Raw genomic sequence first — 6,508 nt, 5'->3', positions numbered from 1 at the left:
TAAAAATATATTCAAAAATCTATATATTGAAAGTAAACAACAATTAATTTGGAAACAAAAATTATATTCATAGAAAGTGGCATCTAGCGATGGCAAGAAACATGAAACTGGAAAGAGAATCTCCTATTTTGAGTTTGAGTTCCATTATATTCCTAACCATTTAAAATCAAAACTATTATGCTTTTCGAATATTAGAATTTTAAATATTTTTAGTTAACTTAATGTTCAAAACCAATTCAAAGTTAACTACGGTACAAGAAAGTGCCATCTAGTGGCATGTAAACTACATCCACCGAACATTAAGTTCTATTAGAATTTACTAGAGGGCTATTAAAATATAAAAGATTTAAAATTGATAATATTAATTGGCAACACTGAAAATATGAATAGCGGAATGCGGATTTTGACGATATAAAATATAAATTAAATAATGCAATAATTTTCATAAGGAATTACTTGCTTTGAAATGTTCAAAAATCTTTCTTATGCGTTGCATTGCACCATAGGGTTACCCCATAACATAAGGAACATATTATACCGCCTGTTCTCCTGTCTCGCGATTCTGACACCATCAGGCATCAGCTAAAGAACTAGTAAATATAGCCAAATGTAATTTATTTTGAAATTTTAATCTAATTTATTCGACAAAATTATCATTTTCAGGTACTGGGCAGTTAGTATAAGAAATGGGCAATGACTGTACTTTTTAGATGATATTTTAGTTAGGGACATTGCTAAGTTATAAGAAAAAAGTATTAAATGTTTGTTAGATACGAAACTTATTTATATTTTTTGACATAAATGTGTTTGAATTCCTTCTGTGGCCAATAGCTCTCGGTTTACCCTAATCATTTTACATTAAAGAAAAAAACCTAAAAACAATAAAACACTGTTTTGACCGGATTGAAGTTATGTATTATTATAAATGAGTTATGTTAATCAAAGACAATACTATGTGCAACAGTACGGACTGGAAAATGCAAACAAAATTAGACGACTGGAATTCAAGAAAACAAAGGCATCTCGTCTCCTAGCATCCATAAATTTTCTCAAAAGATGCAGAGACCACAACATCATCCCCAACTGTGTACGATTGGCTCCAAGAAAGGACATAGTTGGGAGCGCCAGTATTCTTGAAACAGCAAGTAGAAAATTGTTAGTTAAACTTGTCGCCGGACATAGAACAGAGTATCAACGACTAAACACTCAAATCCAAAATGAAACGGAGGAACTACGTGAGATATTGTCGGAAACAGATTGGAGGCAGTGCATAAACATCTTAAACACTCGGGCTCACAACAAATTCAATAACTGCAAAGTCATACAAATAAAAAAGTTTGAAAAACTAGCACAGAACATCAATAGACAATTGTCAAACGTCGCGACTTTAAATGACACATCCGATAGTAGTCAAAACGTCACTGTCATCAATCTGTCGAAACAAAATTTGGATAAACAAACCATTGAGGTATTAAGCAAAGGTTTAAATTTTGCAACGGCACCGCGAAAAATCCCTCACGAAGAAATTGTTAGTTACGTAGAGGAATGTATATTCAAAAATACGATACCAAAGGATGAGGCTGAAACCATACGGCAAGATATCTCGTGCATACTGCGTGCAAGCAAACCGCCAAAACGAAACCTCACCTTCGCTGAAACAAAGGCTCTCGCGGAGCTAAAGGCGAACGAAGATTTGGTAGTACTCCGAGCTGACAAAGGGAACGCAACCGTTGTTATGGATACGTCGGAATACGAAAGCAAGATGGCTCTCCTCTTAAACGATGTCAATACCTATAAAAAAGTCGATAAAGATCCCACAAACAAGGTAATAAAACAAACATCTAGCCTCCTTACTAAATATTCTGAAACACTGTCATTAGACGTCAAATCTTGGGTTGGGTGTTAAATACCACCTCACGTTTTTGACGATACTAATTATCTAGGAGTGTCCGGAGGACCTTCATTGGAACACCTCCAAGTGAGTTTTGCTCCGGAAACGCGTCTTAATATTTTTATGAAAAATTTAAAGTTTTGTGTAATGTATTAAAATTTGTAAACAATCCGCCATTTTCTACTTTTCTATTGGTTATAAGTGATGTGACGTTCACTTAAAAAAATCGTGTTTTTAATTTATCGATTGTTAATAATCGTTTTATTTATTTATCGATTATTTCCTCATTTTTGAAATTTAAAGTTATAGAATAATCAACATTGAAATTAACCTAATTTCGTGTTGATAGATTATAGGGTTCCGAAATTTTTTGAAATGATCGATACCTACTCGTCTGTATTTTCTAATTAGTACTTGTATTTCATTGTTTGCAACTTTCTATATTATTTAATTTTTACAAGAATAAAGTGTTTACTTTAATATCCAAAAAGTACCCAAAACCGAATCAGAGCACCCCACTATCCACGTGGTCTTGTCTGTCTTACCCCTAGAGTGTATATAAATAATCGGAGGCGCGGAGGAAGAGCAGCCCCCACCCGCTGTAACAAAGCACAGGCATTATGAAAGCTGTAGCGGCTGAGGCTGGTCGCCGAAGGCGACCAAAAAGCCGAGGTTGCGGAGGCTTGAATAAAATGCCTGTGCTTTGGTACGCAAGGGTGGAGGGGCTGCATTTCCCGTAGCGCCGGAGCTGTCCACAAAAACAAATATTATTTAGATTGGTTAGGTTAGAGTTAGTATATGAAAATTTGGTCGCCGAAGGCGACCAGGACGCCGAGAAGCCGAGGCTTGAATAAACAATTACTATTTAGATCGGAGCTGTCCACAAAAACAAATATTATGTAGATTGGTTAGGTTAGAGTTAGTATATGAATATTTGGTCGCCGAAGGCGACCAGGACGCCGAGAAGCCGAGGCTTGAATAAACAATTACTATTTAGATCGGAGCTGTCCACAAAAACAAATATTATTTAGATTGGTTAGGTTAGAGTTAGTATATGAATATTTGGTCGCCGAAGGCGACCAGGACGCCGAGAAGCCGAGGCTTGAATAAACAATTACTATTTAGATCGGAGCTGTCCACAAAAACAAATATTATTTAGATTGGTTAGGTTAGAGTTAGTATATGAATATTTGGTCGCCGAAGGCGACCAGGACGCCGAGAAGCCGAGGCTTGAATAAACAATTACTATTTAGATCGGAGCTGTCCACAAAAACAAATATTATTTAGATTGGTTAGGTTAGAGTTAGTATATGAATATTTGGTCGCCGAAGGCGACCAGGACGCCGAGAAGCCGAGGCTTGAATAAACAATTACTATTTAGATCGGAGCTGTCCACAAAAACAAATATTATTTAGATTGGTTAGGTTAGAGTTAGTATATGAATATTTGGTCGCCGAAGGCGACCAGGACGCCGAGAAGCCGAGGCTTGAATAAACAATTACTATTTAGATCGGAGCTGTCCACAAAAACAAATATTATTTAGATTGGTTAGGTTAGAGTTAGTATATGAATATTTGGTCGCCGAATTTTCAATTATTTTTAATATTAAAATCGAATACAAAAATCGATTTTCACTTTAAAAAAAATCGATTATTTTTCACATCCCTATTAATTTTATAAACTTAATCGGCCATTTTGAATGTGGTTTATGCTAGACTAGCGGTAATTAGTTTTACAGTGCAAAGTTTACTTTATAAATCCGTTTCTTTTTTATTTTCACGTGAAAGTGCGTTATTTTATTTGCATTTTTTGAAACTTGGCTTTACATACATAATCAACACTGATTTCTCGCGATCATTTTCAGATTTATAGTGATGGCGTCTACAAGTTTTACTCGTGAAAATGATTTTGAGGACGATGGGTCCGTTGTGAATCGTGACTTGAATAGTGAGGAAGTGATCACATTTTCCGGAGCAAAACTCACTTGGAGGTGTTCCAATGAAGGTCCTCCGAGACTCCTAAATAATTAGTATCGTCAAAAAAGTGCGATGGTATTCAAAACTGTTACCCAAATCTTTAACAACAGCCTGTGTAAAACCTCCAAAAATGTATGGATTGCCAAAAATACACAAACACAACAATCCTTTAAGACCCATAGTCAGTCATATCGACTCACCCACATACAAATTAGCCAAACACTTAGCGTCAATATTATCCCCTCTCAGGGGGCACACTAGTGCTCATGTTAAGGACTCTTACCATTTTGTGGAAACATTGAGAGATCTCAAATTACTCCACAATGAAACCATGGTGAGCTTTGACATTGAGTCACTATTTACAAACTTACCACTAAATGACTGCCTAGATATCATTGCAAAAAGACTTAGAGAACAGAACATGTCACCAGATTATGTAGATATTGTAAAACACTGTCTCACATCAGGATACTTAATGTGGAAAGATGAGTTCTATGTGCAGGTTGATGGAGTAGCCATGGGTTCTCCAGTGTCACCTATAGTCGCTGACATCTTCATGGAGGACTTTGAGGAGAGAGCTCTGGCCAATGCCCCGGTTAAACCTCGACTGTACAAGAGATAATATGTCGATGACACATTTGTAGTACTCCCCAATGACAAAATATCTGCATTTCTAGCACATTTAAATTCAATACACAAGAACATTAAATTTACTGTTGAACAAGAAAACAACAACCGTCTGCCCTTTTTAGACATTTTAATTATACGCAAAGCAGATGGCACACTAGGTCACACAATACACAGGAAGGCAACCCACACAGATAGGTACCTCAATGGTGAATCCCACCACCACCCTTCACAACTGCTTTCTGTCGGTAAATGTTTGTTTCAGAGAGCCCAACGTCTTTGTGATGATACCCACCTCGAGGAGGAACTACAGCATGTCAAACAGGTGCTACACCGAAACAAGCTGCGCATCCCCCGGCTACATCACAAAAACAAAAACAAGACACAAACAGTTCCCCGCCAGCCAGCCTACTTGCCATATGTAAAGGGAGTTACAGATAGAATTAGCCGGATCCTAAAACGAGCTTCTATTCATACAATTTTCAAGCCGCACAAGAAGATTCAGCAATTCCTAAGACCAATCAAAAGTAACACCCCATTGCAAGATGCAGGTATATACAAACTGGATTGCGACTGTGGCCTGTCTTACATAGGGCAAACTAAACGCAATATGTCCAGCAGACTCAAAGAACACATTGCAGACATAAGACATAGACGACACAAAAAATCAGCAGTCTGTGAACACATACTAGATAGGCCTAATCACTACATACGCTTTGACCAACCGAAAGTACTTGCGAAAGAGAAAAGATTCTTCCCAAGATTGGTACGCGAAGCCATTGAAATCAAAAAACACCCCAATTTCAATAGAGAAGACGGCCTAAAATTGTCAAACACCTGGGATCCAATAATATCCAAATTAAAATCTCAAAAAGAAACACAATCCGCGAAAATAGAGGACACCGTGAGCCATTTTTGCCAAAACCCTCCATCTTTTAGTCGATACCAACTCCGGGGAAATAAATACAGATAATTCAACTTTCTCTGCAGCTGTGATACTTTTTGACATTCAACATCTTTTGTCTTCAGTCACCGTGACCACGCACGCTGTAAAGCACGCGAAACGTCGGATAAATTTAAAATTATGTTAAATAGTTGTAAATTTATAATAATACATAACTTCAATCCGGTCAAAACAGTGTTTTATTTAAATGAGTTATGTTAATCAAAGACAATACTAAAAACAATAATTAAATTAGGAAAATATTTTTGATATTTCTCGCTCAAGAAGACGTCATCCAACATATTTTACTTTGAAACATTTAAGTATAATTCAATCAACATACGCTAGGTATTATTCAAATTTATATGAAACTAATCAGAGTCTGTCCCAGCTGAAATTAGGTGGTAAATAATTATTTGAATCTTCATAATTCACAGCTAAAATACGCAGCTGTGTCACAAACATACGACGTCAATTGCAATTATGGATGTACGCTGCAATTACTGCCCCTGACGGATTTACCATTAGCCAGAATTGGATTAGACATTCCAGTTTAGGTGTTAGTCAATTATTCTCACTATCCTGAACACTCCATATAACTAACAACAGCTGCAACAAATTTAATGAACCTCTTTCACAGGGAACTATTGTTTAACGTTTTCTGTCACGTGTTGCTTTGAGATTATTATAAAAAGTAATATGTAGATAATTTATATATGTAATTGTTATTCCTTTGACTATGGGAGCGTTCAAGTATTACGTAACGAATTTCGAGGGGAGGGGTCCTTTTGTAAAACGTTACGATACGGGGCGGGGATTGAATTACGCGTTATCGTTAATACATATTATTTTCGACTTTCCAAAACACTTTACACCACATAATGGTGACTTTTAGGTATAAAGAATCACTAGGTGGTCACGAAACGTTTTACTATACTTGGGTACAGAAAAACGTTACGGCGCTAAACATGGGGGTGGGTCAATAATCTCCGAAAATTGCGTCATGTAATACTTGAACGCTTTTTAAGTCAATACACATTTATTTAGACAATACACTGTTTACTTAAGCGT

At 36.5% G+C, this 6,508-nt stretch overlaps 1 pseudogene; it reads left to right on the top strand.

The window, feature by feature from the left end:
* Positions 1–917: 917 nt before the first annotated feature.
* On the top strand, positions 918–5,467 carry LOC125056688 (annotated as a pseudogene).
* The last annotated feature ends 1,041 nt before the right edge of the window (positions 5,468–6,508 follow it).

The sequence above is a fragment of the Pieris napi genome, chromosome 15 (genome assembly GCF_905475465.1).
Source record: "Pieris napi chromosome 15, ilPieNapi1.2, whole genome shotgun sequence".
In the NCBI taxonomy this organism is placed as follows: Eukaryota; Metazoa; Arthropoda; class Insecta; order Lepidoptera; family Pieridae; genus Pieris; species Pieris napi.
The sequence above is the reverse complement of the archived record's forward strand: the minus strand, read 5'-3'. Positions and strand labels throughout refer to the sequence as shown.